General features: G+C 37.5%; 1 long non-coding RNA gene across 1 annotated transcript in view; it reads left to right on the forward strand.

Moving 5' to 3' along the window:
- The first annotated feature begins 6,409 nt into the window (after nucleotides 1-6,409).
- LOC139356704 (uncharacterized) overlaps nucleotides 6,410-17,032 on the forward strand; it is a 61,130-nt gene continuing 50,507 nt past the window's right edge. The window contains exon 1 of the long non-coding RNA XR_011609037.1: nucleotides 6,410-6,666. This is a non-coding gene — a long non-coding RNA (uncharacterized lncRNA). The remainder of the gene's footprint in view (nucleotides 6,667-17,032) is intronic.

Raw genomic sequence — 17,032 nt, forward strand, 5'->3', positions numbered from 1 at the left:
TCCTTCAAGGTCTAGCTCTGATGTCGCCCACTATATGAAGCTTTTCTGAATCCATTCAGGATAAAAATAATTTTTTAATTTATTTGTGTTTTTCATAGCATATTATATTAAAATATCACTTATCCTAATATATATGGCTAGCTTTTTGTTGAATTTTATCATAAACTCCCTAAGTACTACTGAACTGCTGAATTAAACTTTTACCCCAGAGGCTAGCATGGTACCTAGAATATATTAGCAGCTCAATAAGTATGTATTATTAACATCATAGTACATTTGCAGAATGGTATCCATTTTTATTTTATAAAGATATTCCATTGAATATAGATATTTTATTTATAATTACAATAACAATAACTGATACATGTAGCATAGTACTTATTATATGTCTGGCACTATTCTAAAGAATTCATGCATATTAACTCATTCAGTTCTCACAATAATTCTATTATTAAAGTTATGCTTATTTTACAGATAACAAAACTGAAATGCAATGAAGTTAAGTAAGTTGCTCAAAATTAGTAGTGCCAGGATTCAAACTCTGCTACTGATTTGGACAGGAGGCAGGAAAATACTGGGCCCTGCGGCCCTAAATGAGAACTTTACTTCCCTGTTTTCCCACCTGAATGTTGCCTTTTGGCCCAGCATGCCCCCTATCCTGTGCCCATAAGAATCCCAGACCCCAAACTCAGCTCATACACATACAGAAGAGAGAAGCATCTGAACGTTGAAAGAAGAAGCAGCAGCTGGACATCAGAAACTGTGGTAGGAGAGGAGTTTGGCTGAGCTCCAGGGGAAGACTGCCTTCATATTCCATCCCCTTTTCAGTTCCCCATCCTGCTGGCACCCACTTTTACCACTCAGTAAAATCTCCACATTCACCATCCTTCAAGTCGTGTGACCTCATTCCTCTTGGGCACTGGACAAGATCCAGTTGCGGGTGCAGGAGGCTGTCACACTGACTCTCCACTGAGCTGTTTAACACTTAAGTTGTCTGCAGACAGCAAAGCTAAAACAGCACACTATAACACATGCCCTCTGGGGCTCTAGAGGCTGTGGACAGCCCCTAGAAGCTGCTGTGGGCTGATAAGGGGTTCATTCCTGCTGGTGCCCAAAGGCACTCACCCCAGCTCCTGCACCCATTTACCTACATCTTCTCCCTCTTTCAAGGGGTTTGAGCCCTGCAGGCTGAGTAAGCGAGCTAGCCCTTCACAAGTCCCGTGGGGTCAAGGGAATCCGTCTCACTACCCTGGCTTCACAGCTTACATTCAAGCAATAATACCATTTTCCATCTCTTGGGGAAAAGTTGATTTGGCTAAGAAACAAGGTTTTAGATCCTTTTTGAGTAGCTGAATTGCTGAGGATAATACTTGAACATTAGAGTATGTTGACATGTTGCCATACATCCAAATAAAGTGGTCCCCTTCCACCCATCCTTATATTTTGTGTACACTCCCTTCCTAACATTACTCCCACTATATTTCAGATTTATTTTCATTCTGCCTCTTTTATCTGATTGGGAACAACTTGAGGTCAGAAATGTGTCTTTTTTTTTTTTTTTAAACTTTGTGACCTACCCATGCACAGTATGGTAACTGGCAGATGTTTGCTCAACGAATGTTTATTGGATAAAATGATAAGGAATAGTCCATATATTTTAAAAGAAACTAAAATTGCCACATCCATAAATACAAGTTGGTAAGACCTGTGATTTACCACCAATTGAATTAATTCTAAGAAATGAGATTAGAATATCTTGTCCTTTTTCAGGAGAGTTTATTTAGTTACTACTTTAATCTTCTCTTTCTATTACAATGGGTGGTGATTAAGAGCTGTTGAATATGGAATCAGATTTGTCAGTGTTCAAAATAATGCCTGTAACATCTAGGTGCTGAGTGATGTTGGGCATGTTAATTTCTCTGTGCCTTGTCTGAAGACCAAGGATAAAAGAAATCTCTATAGGACTGCTGTGAGATTAAATAAGACAATACATGCAAATTGTTTAGAACATATAGTAGAGTTAGCATTCTGGGTTAGTAGCTATAACATCATTATTATTGTAAAAATAATTACACCTAGAATTAGTGTAAGTATATAATTAACAAGTTTTGTTTTTGATTATGAAGCTTCTTTACAGTTCAAAGCAAGTTTAGGCCCATCAACAACTTCATCTTCAAAGCCCTGAGTTTTTGAAATGGATTTTGACAATAACACCTCCTGGAAGGATACATCTTCTGCTCAGAATCTCTTTCCAAGGCTGATATCCAGTTATCATATCAATAATGGAATAAAAAAGACAGAGAAGGGACAGTGGGCCAGGAACAGAGCCGCACAGAATGACAGACAGTAAATGAAAAGGAATGTAATTTAGAATCGTCCTAATGAGAAACAGCATGCATCAAGACAAGTGGAGTGATAGCTCTGTCAGCTTTGCTGGCAAGGTGACCCCCAAATAAGTCATGTCTATTTAATACAATGTGAGCATCAGTTGTGGCAGCGCCAAGAGCAACAACTAACTAAGGCAAACACAACATTGCACCTGGCTCACAATATCTCCAAGAGTAATTTGTGACGCTATTTCAAGTGATTCCAATAGAACATGTTGTTCTCTGCAGAAATCATGCTTTTGGAAAACAGGTTAGGGTTCATGGCAAAATAGAGATGAAAATTCTCTGGAATGTTATAAACAAGCAAGAAATTATTAGGAAGCTTATAACTGAAAGCCATAATAACTGGAAATTGGGCTTTTTTTAATAACCAAAAAATATTTAATATAGAAACATGCAAGTCAAGCAAATGAAGCCCAATAAGTACTCAGAAATAAAATATGTATCAATTGTGTGTAATGAGTAATAGGATGTGACCGGTACTGGTTGAATTGAGAACAAGGGAGTCTCCTGGGTCTGGAAGCTGGAACTGTGGCTTCTAAGACAGGCTGTGGGCCTGGCTCTATGTGATGCTGGCTGACTCCCCAATACCTTTTTTTATTCTCATTAATTATCCCTCAGTGGTTCAGAATTTTTGACTTTGGAAAGCACTTTCTAAAGATCTAAAGATCTAAAAATCCTCAGATAAAATGAATGAGTTTCTGATGGAAGAGCCAACTTTCTTTCCTGGGAAGCAGCCAGCCATAAAAGATCTAAAAATATCTTGGAAACACCATATATTTGAAAAATGGAAGCAGAAATTTTATTTTTCTTACTACCCAGCTTACTCTCATATGTAATTATTCTATATCTTTATGGTCAAATTTTAGTAATGTTGGTCCTAAAGATCTGGGAAACTTATAATATTCACTCAGGGGAGGTAAAAAGAAGGAAAGGCAGTTGAAATTATTAGATCACTAAGTCTCAAAGAAAAATGGCCATTTAATAAGAGTTTTCTTAGGCTGACGGGTTACATTGCAATGTTGGATTATCTGTTCTTGCAAAAAAAAAAAAAAGACAAGGTGGAAAGATAATTAAAATTCCTTATGTAATTAACCCAATCCTCAATGGAAAATGAAAGACCTTGGTATGTGGAAGAGGAAACTGGTACAGGAATCAATTTATTTAGTAGATGTCAGCTATCTGTCAGGCTCAAGACTAGGCACTTTTCATGCTTTATCCCGAGGAAACATGTCAATACAATGCCAGGACTGCACCCCTAGACATTTTGAATTAATTAGTGAGTATAATGTACAGCTGAGGCTGAGAACCACTGACTTTTGGGTGTTCCGTGAAAACTAGTTTATTCTCCCTAGTACCTTTTTTTCTTGTGCTGTTCAATTCCATAAATTTTCTTAGGCACATTTCTTTAAAGCACCTGAATGCTACCTACAATAACAGCATAACTTTGAAACATACCCAGTAATTCTTAAATATTTTCCACTCTTGAACCTGTGTACAAACGTCACAAATTCAAGGTTAGTCATTGCTATAATTTGAATGTGTTTCCCAAAGTTCATGTGCTAGAAACTTAATCCCTAATGCAACAGAGTTGAGAAGTGGGACCTTTCAGGGGTGATTAGGTTATGACGGCTGAGTGTGGAAAAGCTCACTCAAACTCAAAATGACTTTTCTATTCCTCACTCTACAACAACAATCAACACAGAAGACTCTGTGAACAAATGTGTGGAGGTTTTCCCCTATCAATAAGTAAGCAATTAATTCTTCAGCAGACACCAGCTGGTTGTCCTCTAATTCAATTTTGACACTATCTACCTGGAGATAGCATCAGTTTCTACAGGTTAAGGACTCAGTCCCCAAGGCCCACCCCCTCCCTGCTTACTTGGGCCCACCCCCTCCCTGCTTACTTCTGATACCAGTTGCAAGCCTTAGGTTGCATTGTCTATGCTTCTGACCAACTGGCTATAAATTGGGGTTTCCACAGTCCCCTCCTAAGGTTCAATTAATTTGCTAGAGCAGCTCACAGAACTAAGGAAAACACTCACACTTACCAGGTTATTGCAAAAGATATTGTAAAGTATACAAATAAACAGCCAGATGAAGATATACATAGGGTAAGATCTGGAAGAGTCACAAGCACGAAGCTTCTATGCTGGTGGTGTTGGGGTACACCACCTTCCCAGCATGTGGATGAGTTCTTATTTACCTTCCTGTAGGCATGCACATGTTCAGCTATCTAGAACTCTCTGAACCCAGTCTTTGGGTTTTTATGGAAGATTCACTACATAAACATGATTATTAAATCACTGGCTGTTGGCAACAACTTTCAGCCCCTCTCCTCTTCCTGGAGGCTGAGGGTGAGCTGAAAGTCCCAGCCTCCTAGTCCTTCTTGGTCTTTTCAGTGACCAGCCTCCGTCCTGAAGCTACCTAGGGGCTCCCAGTCACCGGTCAACTCATTAGCATACAAAAAGACATCATTTTGGAGTCTCTAAGGATTTTAAAAGTTATATGCCAGGAAGCAGGGTCAAAGATTAAATATGTATTTCACAATACCTTAGGACTCTGCTCTCATGAATGAGTGTCATTATTGCAGGAGTAAGTTTGTTATTGTGAGAGCAGGTTTGTTATATTGCAAGTTTAGATCCCTCTTATATCCACTCTCACACGTGCATGTTGTCTTGTCCTTTCAGCCTCTGCCATGAGATGACACAGCAAGAAAGCCCTTGCCAGAGTGGGCTTCTTGACCTTGGACTTCCCAGCCTCCAGAACTGTAAGAAATAAATTTCTCCTCTATAAAAATTACCCAGTCTGTGGTATTCTATTATAGCAACACAAAACAGACAAAGAAAGTCTTTCCATGGGTTCCTCCTTGGTCCTAAATTCAGAGTGGAATTTGGGGCAACAGATGAGTGCTGTTTATCTAGAAACTATCTCTAACAATCTACAACTGTTATTTCCTCGGTGTTCTACAGTGTGTGTAGGACTCAGCAGTCTTGCATTTAAAGTAACTAACATTGTTCTGTCTTCCACTGTCGAATGTGGAAGGATTGTCTTTTTCCTAGACTTAAATCTTTGCTTCAGGTATGCTTGCAATGTAAGATGCAGCAGCCTACGTTATAAAGCCTCCACCATTAGGCTTAGAATGGTCTAGCAGCACATACCTCTTCTGAAATATGAACTGTACCTCTTTACACATCCCCGGTCTTCTCACTGCCATGCTATAGCTGAGACCTACACAGCCCAAAGATTATTTGAGTGCAGCTGCCCACAGGTACAGCGCTGCTTCTATGAAATATCCACTTGCCTGTGTACAAAATGGCCATAGCAGCAGTCAACTGCCAACATCATGCCGTAACAGTTAAATGGCAACCACATAATGTTAAAAAAACTTCTTGGCATAATATAATATTTTACCAACCAAAAAAGGGAGTATGTGCTACTCTCACAAAATCCATGGTTCACGAATTCAAACCCTATGAGAAACTTCTTGACATACTACATTTGTTTACAAATTCTACACCCAATTTTAATTCTCAGTGTGGAAAGCCTATGTACCAAATGTTGGGTCTTGAGATAAAGCTCCCCAAACTACAAAATCCTGCTGTGAAGCAAGTATTCCAAGAGGGATGATAACTTTCAAAGGGGGAAAAGGAGAAGCTAAGTTAGACAGGCCCAGATTATTCATACCCAACTGACCATCAAATGCATCACTTTACCTCCCCTTGGGAAGGAAAGACAATATACTAGGGTGGTGCGGAGGTTGTGGTGCATGCTGAGAGACTTAAAGAGTTAAACTAATGGAACTCCCTAAATAGGGAAGAAACATTAGATATGGAGAAGAAGCACTTCTCTCCCTAACAGTGTTCATTTGAAAGAATGTTTTAAAATTGCATTATTTTAACTTCTAATTGAAGTATATTCAGAAAAATGAACTGTAAGTATGGTAGTTTTAAAATGTGTCCACAAATTCTTTGTTATTCCATCCTCCAACAATAAAGCCAACTTTTACTCCCCTTGACTGTGGATCAGAGTTAGTGACTTAACTCCTAATGAATAGAAAGTGATGGAAGGTCAATTCGGGACAATGTGTGAGTTCCAAAACTAGGTCATAAATGGCATTGTGACTTCCTCTTTGCCCTTGAGCCACTTGGCTCTGAAGAAAGCCAGCTACCTTGCTGTGAGGACAGTCAAGTATTCCTACAGAGAGATCTATGTGGTGAGAAATTAAGGCCTCCTGCTAAAAGCTAATGAGGAACTGAAGTTTCTTGCCTACAGCCACGTGAGTGTGACATCTTGAAAGTAGATCCTGTAGTCTCAGTCAAGCCTTCAGATGATGCAGCCCCCTGCAACAGCTTGACAATAATCTCATGAGAAATTCTGAACCAGAACTACCCAGCTGTTCTTTCCAATTCCTGGCCCGGAGAAATTAATATAATAATTGTTTTGTTTAAACCTCTAAGTTTTGAGTAATTTGTTAAGCAAAAAATCAATAATACAGTAAGTATAAAGATAAAATAATTTTCAGAAGTTAAACACCCTAATACCCAGATCAAAAAACAGAACATTACTCTACTTCAGAGACCACCTTTACGTTTCTTTCCAGCCACTACTCTCTTCCCTGAATAGTAACTATAATCCTTACCTTTTTTTGTTTTTTTATTTTTTTTAAGTTATTTTTTTAATTATACTTTAAGTTCTAGGGTACATGTGCATAACGTGCAGGTTTGTTACATATGTATACTTGTGCCATGTTGGCATGCCGCACCCATCAACTCATCATTTACATCAGGTATAACTCCCAATGCAATCCCTCCCCCCTCCCCCTCCCCATGATAGGCCCTGGTGTATGATGTTCCCCTTCCCGAGTCCAAGTGATCTCATTGTTCAGTTCCCACCTATGAGTGAGAACATGCGGTGTTTGGTTTTCTGTTCTCGCAATACTTTGCTGAGAATGATGGTTTCCAGCTGCATCCATGTCCCCACAAAGGACACAAACTCATCCTTTTTTATGGCTGCATAGTATTCCATGGTGTATATGTCCCACATTTTCTTAATCCAGTCTGTCACTGATGGACATTTGGCTTGATTCCAAGTCTTTGTTATTGTGAATAGTGCCACAATAAACATACGTGTGCATGTGTCTTTATAGCAGCATGATTTATAATCCTTTGGGTATATATCCAGTAATGGGATGGCTGGGTCATATGGTACTTCTAGTTCTAGATCCCTGAGGAATCGCCATACTGTTTTCCATAATGGTTGAACTAGTTTACAATCCCACCAACAGTGTAAAAGTGTTCCTATTTCTCCACATCCTCTCCAGCACCTGTTGTTTCCTGACTTTTTAATGATTGCCATTCTAACTGGTGTGAGATGGTATCTCATTGTGGTTTTGATTTGCATTTCTCTGATGGCCAGTGATGATGAGCATTTTTTCATGTGTCTGTTGGCTGTATGAATGTCTTCTTTTGAGACCTGTCTGTTCATATCCTTTGCCCACTTTTTGATGGGGTTGTTTGTTTTTTTCTTGTAAATTTGTTTGAGTTCTTTGTAGGCTCTGGATATTAGCCCTTTGTCAGATGAGTAGATTGCAAAAATTTTCTCCCATTCTGTAGGTTGCCTGTTCACTCTGATGGTAGTTTCTTTTGCTGTGCAGAAGCTCTTTAGTTTAATGAGATCCCATTTGTCAATTTTGGCTTTTGTTTCTGTTGCTTTTGGTGTTTTAGACATGAAGTCCTTGCCCATGCCTATGTCCTGAATGGTATTACCTAGGTTTTCTTCTAGGGTTTTTATGGTATTAGGTCTAACATTTAAGTCTCTAATCCATCTTGAATTAATTTTCACATAAGGAGTAAGGAAAGGATCCAGTTTCAGCTTTCTACTTATGGCTAGCCAATTTTCCCAGCACCATTTATTAAATAGGGAATCCTTTCCCTATTTCTTGTTTTTCTGAGGTTTGTCAAAGATCAGATGGCTGTAGATGTGTGATATTATTTCTGAGGACTCTGTTCTGTTCCATTGGTCTATATCTCTGTTTTGGTACCAGTACCATGCTGTTTTGGTTACTGTAGCCTTGTAGTATAGTTTGAAGTCAGGTAGCGTGATGCCTCCAGCTTTGTTCTTTTGACTTAGGATTGTCTTGGCAATGTGGGCTCTTTTTTGGTTCCATATGAACTTTAAAGCAGTTTTGTCCAATTCTGTGAAGAAACTCATTGGTAGCTTGATGGCAATGGCATTGAATCTATAAATTACCTTAGGCAGTATGGCCATTTTCATGATATTGATTCTTCCTATCCATGAGCATGGTATGTTCTTTCATTTGTTTGTGTCCTCTTTTGTTTCACTAAGCAGTGGTTAATCCTTACTTTTAACAGCATAGTTTCTTTTGGCCTTTTTGAACTTTTATATAAATGGAATTTAACAGTATACACTACGTTTTGTCTGGCTTCTTTTACTTATTATGTTTATGAAATTTATGTACATTATTGAGTTTAGTTGTATATGGTTAATTTTTATTGCTGTATAGTTTCCAACATATACATATATAAAATTTATTCATCAAAAACATATATTGTCAATTTTATTAAATGATTTTTATGGCCACATTTAAAAATAAAGTTTTAACATTTAGCAGTGTAGCTGCCCATAACCCCCAGTTTCTTTTCCATTTGGAGAGAAAGATTTTACTGTTGACTTTACATTCCGACAGACCTGACTTTGATATTAATTTAGGTCAGTGTTTGTGTGTGTGTGTGTGTGATCAAGTTAATTAAATTCACACACACATACACCTTCTTTAAGTCACAAACATATAAATGCATACGTATTACATATATATAAAAATAAATATATCTAATATACAAATAGAATAATAAGAAGAATTATATAATTATCTTCATAGACACCAAAATGCCTTGAATGAAATTAAATACCTATTCCTGAAAAAAACAAAACATAATTAATAAAATAAAAATCTATGGATACTCCCTTAGCACATACATCAGACCCCAATTTGATACTTCCCTCAATGGGGAAACCTAAGAAAGTCAATGCTAAAATTAATATAATCAATGATGGTATATTAGAATTTCCTAGAGAAACAGACCCTATAGGATACATAGAAATATATAGGGGGAGATTTATTACAGGAATTGGCTTATGTAATTATGAAGGCTGAGAAGTCCCACAATATGTCACCTGCAAACTGTAGAATCAAAAAAACTGGTAGCATAATTCATCTAAGTCCAGAGGCCTGAGGACCAGAGGAGCCAATGGTGTAATGTCCAGCCCAAGGTTACTCATGGATTAGTGCTATCAGATATTAAAAACATATTCTAAAGCCTCTGTAATTAAAACAATATGACATTGAGGAACAAATAGATGAAAATTTTATAAATAGACTCAAGGCCACCTAGAAATTTAGTTTATAGTAAAAGTGGCATCTTAAATCATTATGGAGATACATGAGGTGCAATAAATAATGTTAAAGAAACTAAATAGCATTTGAAAAAGATAAAATTGTATTCGTACTTTGCACTGTATAATGATGAAATCTAAATGAATTACAGAAAATAAATCATACAAATGGCAAAAAGAAACATTGAATTCTTTTATAATCTGGAAGCTAAGTAAAACTATTAAATTATTTCATAAGATAAAGAAGCAATAAAATATTAATAAATTTAATTCCACAAAAATAACAAATGTTTGCATGAGATATAACCATATTATTGTGTGTATTAAAAAGTGGTATAAAAAACTAAATTACTATAAGAAAAGTCAAAAGATGAAGGACAAACTAATAGAAAGTATTTGCAACTCCAAGGGCTAATTTTCTTCATATATAAAGAGCTATTTACAATCAAGAAGAAAAAGTTGAAAAGCCCAACATAAAAGTGAGGAAGAAAACATACAGATAGTTCATGGAAAAGAAATGCAAATAACCGGCTTGGTGTGGTGGCTCAAGCTTGTAACCCCAGCACTCTGGGAAGCCAAGGTGGGAGGATTGCTTGAGCCAAGGAGTTTGAGACCAGCCTGGGCAACATAATTAGACCTCATCTCTACAAAAACAAAATAAAGAAATGCAAATAACCCCCCAAAAAGATAACTATAAATTAAAACTGCACTGAGATTTCATTTCTGACTTCTCAGATTAACAGACATCCACTTGCTTGAAGATATGTTTTGTTGGAAAGACTGTAGAAAATAGCCCCTTTAATAGAATACTGATTGGATTGCAGAATAGTTTAAACTCTATGGAAGAGGATGAAGAAACCAAGCAAAACTACACATCCAATTCTGTCATTTTGCAATCTCAATGTCTAGGAATCTACCTTGCAGCTGCACTTTCACAAATATGAAACAAATAAAGTATTTTTTCATTGTAGTGTTATCTGTGATAGCAAAAGATTGGAAATGATCCAAATGTTCATAAATAAGGGACTAAATGATGATCCATCATTGGGGTACTATGCATCTGTAGAAAAGAATGAGGAGTATCTCTATGAGCTGGTGTGGACTGATATCTAGGCTATATTGTTAAGGAAATATCAATCAATATTATAGTATGCTATTTTCATGTGTAAGAAACAAAGAGAAAGAACATATATATATACACACACACACATATATATATATTTGCTTATGTGCTTATATATATTTGCAAAAGAAAACCAAGGAAAGATAAAACAGAAATCAATGAAAATGATTACCTATAGAGGAAGCATGAAAATGAAGCATGGAAGAAGAATGAGAGTGAGAGTTCTTGGAATATATTCCCACAAAAGTGTGTTCTGTTGACTTTTTAAAATGATTTCAAATTAAGTGCTTCACATATGCAGAATTAAATGTAAAATAAGCCACAGTGAGCGCCCAAATTTAACACAAATAGAAACAAAGGACCCAAATGTACAACTTCTCCTCAACTTACGGTGAGCTTATATACAGACAAACCCATTGTGAATTGAAATTATCACATGAAAGTGGATTTTTGACATGGTATTTTCAATTGAGGATGAGCTTACTCAGATGTAACCGTATTGTAAATCAAGAAGGGTACTAAATGCATATTGCTTTTGCATCATCATAAAGTTGAAAATTAGCAAATCAAACCATCATAAGTTGGGGAGCATTTATATATAAAATTGATAACATCACCAAAGATCAATTTTAAGTAACTTTTGAAATTTTACATAGTTTAATATATTCTGAAGACAAACAACAACAACAAAACTTTTAAAGAAATACCTCAATAAGTAATTTTACTGCTAGTAGTACTATAAGTATTGGCATTTTGAAACTCTATTATGTATATTGTTATGATAAGCAAATAAATAACTATATTACTACTACTCGGAGCCAAGATTTTTTAGTATAAAAGAAAAAAAGAAACAAACGCAAGGCAAAATAAGTTTTAAAAATCTGTAATAATAAATTTGAATTGGCAATAGCAACATAAAATTATACTGTAATACAAAAACACGTATTTCCTGGCTCAATTCACTACAAGGGCTTAAAAAGTATTAGAAGCAATGAAACTCTAGTAACAGTGACTACACTGAGCTGCCAGACCGTTGTTTCTAAATGCCCATACCATAAGTAGGCAATCAAATCTATTATGACTAGACTGGTACTGCTACGGTCTGAATTTTTGTGTTCCACAAAATTCACATGTTGAACTCTTATCTCATAAGGTTACAGTGTTAGAAGGTAAGGTCTTTGAGGAGCTCATGAAGGCAGAGTCCTCATGAATTGAATTAGTTCTGTTATAAAATAGTCACAAGGGAGCTTTATTTGCCCCTTCCACCATGTGAGGACACAGCAAGAAGACATCATCTATGACCAAGGAAGTGGGCTCCCATCGGACACTGAATCTGATGGCACCTTGATCCGAATTTGCCAGCCTTCAGACTGTGAGAAATAAATTTGTTTTGTTTATAAACCACCTACGTTATGGCATTTTGCTATAGCAACCCAAATAAACTAGGACAGGAACTAATTGACACTATATGCCCCTTCATACAACATAAAGTAAAATAGACACAATCATCTACTAAGCATGTTTTGCCAAAATTATTTAGTCTGAATCTCATTATGCCTGTACATGTAACTTCCAGTTTACAAAATATTTTGTGAGTAGGAGTATACGTTAAACGACACCATCATGGGAAGAGGAATTAGACAAAAGCAGAATGTGGTACTACAGCGACCATTCTGCTCTACTGGCAGCAATACCCTAACATTTAGATCAACAATCAGATTCACAATACTCAATAGGCCTCGTCCAGTACTAAATTTACTTAGCCTTAAAAAAAAAAAGTCAGGACAGAAAAGCATATTATATGCACATCAACAATATAGTGAAGCTGTTGTTATTTCCAAGGGGCAGCTCTGCATTTGGGACTCATGGGGTCACCAGAGATGAGGCTGAGCTGGGTCACATGAGCCTCAGCTCTAGGAAACCATCAGCTCTAGCTTTCATATATAGATGCTGGTATCCTGTCTCAGGAGTGCATGATTAGCTTCCATTCTTCAGTGTGGTTACATCATTTCAATATTGATTTCTTGTTACTTGATTATACCAAAAAAGAATTACATTGTATATGTATACATCATACGCACAGTTCTTTCTTGAATTCCCATTTATTTGAATCTGGTATCAGTAACCTCCTAACAATTTTTTGAAAGAAAGATATCATCAATAGTCAAATCCCCCATATGTCTTTGAGGCTAAAATAAAAACATAAAACCAGTTGTTAAACTTTTCCATGTAGGGACATTATACTATAAAACTGGTCTGAACTTTTTGGAAGGTCATGAAGAAAGAAAAAATAGAGAAGCCTGTTTAAGATTTTTGAAGACTACCAAAAAGAATCCTTCAATGTAATACATGGACTCTGTATCCTGATTCAACTAAAGTAATTATAAACCCTCCCACTTCTTTTTTTGAAACAGTTGGGGAAATTTGGATATTGAATATACTAGATGAAATTGGATAGATGTATAAGTATCAGGTAATATTTTGGAACTATTATTTATTTTCATCTAGGAAAAGGCATAAGCGTGTTTATTGCAGTATTTCAATTTTTCTGTGAGATGTTGACTATTTTAGTAATGGAAACCTGGGAAAAATGTATTTAAAGAATAATAATACCATTTATAGTTGAATAAAATATGAAGGTGGGAGGAGATGGAGCAAGATGGTAAAATAGAAGACTCCACTAAACTTTCCACCCACATGGACATCAATTTAACAACTATCAACATGAAAATGCACCTCTTTAAGAACCCAAATTCAAGTGAACCGTCACAGTACCTGGCTTTGACCTCAAATTTCAGAAAGAGGCACTGAAGAAGTAAAACAAAAACAATCTTGATTCACCAGCACCACCCCCCTCACCGCCCCCCACCCCATGTAGGGAGCATTTAAACCAGCCCTAGCCAGAGGAGAATCTCTGATCCCAGCATTCCCGTAAGCCTCACCACTACCACCACCATAGGCTAAAGGGCTCTGAGACACTAAATAAACTTGAAAGGCAGTTTAAGACACAAGGATAGCAACTCCTAGGAGAGTCTTAGTGTTGAATTAAGCCCAGAGACAGTGGACTTGGGGAAGGAGTCATGTATCCTACTGAGACACCAACCAGGGTGGCTAAGGGACCCCACCCCTAACCCCAGATTGCATACTCGTTGCTTCAAAAGAAATATTTTCTTCCTGTTTGAGGGGAGGAGACGGAAGAGTGTCTTGCATCTGGGATACCAGCTTAGCCACAGCACAATAGGGTACCAGTCAGAGTAGTGAGGCCCCCGTTCCAGGCCCTAGCTCCCGAAGACATTTCTAGGTGCACTCTGGACCAGAAGCAAACTCGCTGCCCTGAAGGAAAGAACCCAGTCCTGGTGACATTCATCACCTGCTAACTGAAGAGCCCTTGGGTCCTGATAACCAGTGATACATAGGTACTATGTTGAGGGCTTCCTCTGAGACTTGCTGGCTTCAGGTGAGACTCAGCACATTCCCAGCTGTGGTGGCTATAGAGTGAGACTTCTTTTGCTTGAGAAAAGCAGAGTAAAAAGTGAAGAGGAGTTTGTCTTGCACCTCAAGTGCCCACTCGGCCATAGGGGAAAAAAGCAAAAAGCAGGCTCTTGGAGTCTCTGATTCCAGGACTTGGCTCTTGGATGGCATTTCTGGACCTTTCCTGGCCAGAGGAGAGGTCACCACCCTGAAAGGTGAATCTCAGGCAAGGCAGCATTTACCACAAGCTGACTGAAGAGGCCTTGAGCCTTAATGGAACATCAACAGTAGTCTGGCGGTTCTCCTCATGGGCCTGTGGTGGTAGTGGCCATTAGGTGAGGTTCCCCTGCCTTTGTAAAGGAGACAAAAGAGGGGGGAAAATTTCATCCTGTAATTTGAGTGCCAGCTCAGCCATAGTACAATAGAACACCAAGTAGACTTGTAAGGATTTTTACTGTAGTCCCTGATTTCCAGACGGTACTCCTGGACCTGCCCAGGGCCTAGGGGAACTCACCACCCTGAAGTGGAGGACACAGGCCTAGCTGGCTTTGCCTCCTGTTGATTGTAGAGCCCCAGGGCCTTGAACAAAGAACAAAGAGGCAGTAACCAAGGAGTGGTTATAGCAGGCTCTGTGTGAGACCCAGTGCTGTTCCTTCTTCAGGTCTGACTCAGCACAGTCATAGTGGTGGTAGCCACAGGGGTGCTTGTGTCGCTCCATCCCCAACTTCAAATGGTTCAGAACAGAGGGAGACTCTGTTTATTTGGGAGAAGGTAAGGGAAGAAAACAAGAGTGTCTGCCTGGTAATCTAGAGAATTCTCCTGGGCCTTTTCTAAGACCATCAAGGTGGTACCTCTATGAGTATGCAAGAAGTACAGTGTTATTGGGCCTAGGGGGTTCTCCTAAAGCAGATACAGATTAAATCACAACACCTAGTCCTTTAGAATATCTGGAAAGCCTTCCCAAGAAGAATGAGTACAAACAAGCCCAGACTGCAAAGACTATAATAAATACCTAACTCTTCAATGCCCAGATATAGACAAACATCTACAAGTATCAAGACAATCCAGGAAAACAGGACCTTACCAAATAAATTAAATAAGGCACCAAGGACCAATCCTGGTGAAACAGAAATATGTGATCTTTCAGGCAGAAAATTCAAAATTGCTGTTTTGAGCAAATCCAGAGAAATTCAAGGTAACACAGAGAAGGAATTCAGAAGTCTATCCAATAAGTTTAAGAAAGAGATCAAAATAATTAAGAAGAATCAAGCAGAAATTCTGGAGCTGAAAAATGCAATTGGCATACTGAAGAATGCATGAGTCTCTTAATAGTAGAATTGGTCAAGCAGAAGGAAGAATTCGGGAGTTTGAAGACAGTATTTGAAAACACACAGTCAGAGGAGACAAAAGAAAAAAGAATAAAAAACACTGAAGCATGCCTGCAGAATCTAGAAAATAGCCTCAAAGGGGCAAATCTAAGAGTTTGTTGGCCTTAAAGAGGAGGTAGAGAAAAGGGATCCAGGGTAGAAAATTAATTCAAAGGGATGATATCAGAGAAGTAACCAATAGAGAAAGATACCAACATTCAAGTACAAGAAGGTTATAGACCATCAAGCAGATTTAACCCAAAGAAGACTACCTCAAGGCATTTACTAAACTCTGAAAGGTCAAGGATAAAGAAAGGATTCTAAAAGCAGCAAGATACAAGAAACAAATAACATACAATAGAGCTCATACATCTGGCAGCATACTTTTCAGTGGAAACCTTACAGGCCGGGAGAGAAGGGCATGGCATATTTAAAATGCTGAATAATAATAATAATAAAACTTCATACCCTAGAATAGTATATCCAGTGAAAATATCCTTCAAGCATGAGGAATAAATAGCGATCTTTTCAGACAAACAAAAGCTGAGGGATTTCATCAACACCAAACCTGTCCTGCAAAAAATGCTAAAGTGAGTACTTCAATCAGAAATAATAGAATGTTCAAAGCAATGAGTAATCACTGCAAGGCAGAAAACTCACTGGAAATAGTAAGTACACAGAAAAACACAGAATATTATAACTATGGTGTGTAAAGTACTCTTAAGTAGAAAGACTAAATGATGAACCCATCAAAAATAATAACTACCACAATTTTTCAAGACATAGATAGTACAGTATAATATAAAAACAACAAAAAGTTAAAAAGCAGGAGGATGAAGTTAAGGTGTAGAGTTTTTACTAGTTTTCTTTTTACTGGTTTGTTTATGCAAACTGTGTTAAGTTGTTATCAGCTTAAAGTAATGGGTTATAAGACAGCATTTGAAGCCTCATGGTAACCTCAAAGCAAAAAATGTACAATAAATACACAAAAATAAAAAGCAAGAAATTAAATCATATCATCAGAAAAAACCACCTTCATTAAAAGGAAGATGAGAAAGAAAGAAAGAAAGAGGAGAGGACCAGAAAACAACCAGGAAACAAACAAAAAATGGTAAGAGTAAGTTCTTACTTATAATATTGAATGCGAATAGACTAAACTGTCTGATCAAAAGACACAGAGTGGTTGAATGGATGAAAAAATAAGACCCATTGATCTGTTGCCTACAAGAAACACACTTCACCTATAATAACACACATGGACTGAAAAT

Source organism: Macaca nemestrina, chromosome 10, assembly GCF_043159975.1.
Source record: "Macaca nemestrina isolate mMacNem1 chromosome 10, mMacNem.hap1, whole genome shotgun sequence".
Lineage (NCBI taxonomy): Eukaryota > Metazoa > Chordata > Mammalia > Primates > Cercopithecidae > Macaca > Macaca nemestrina.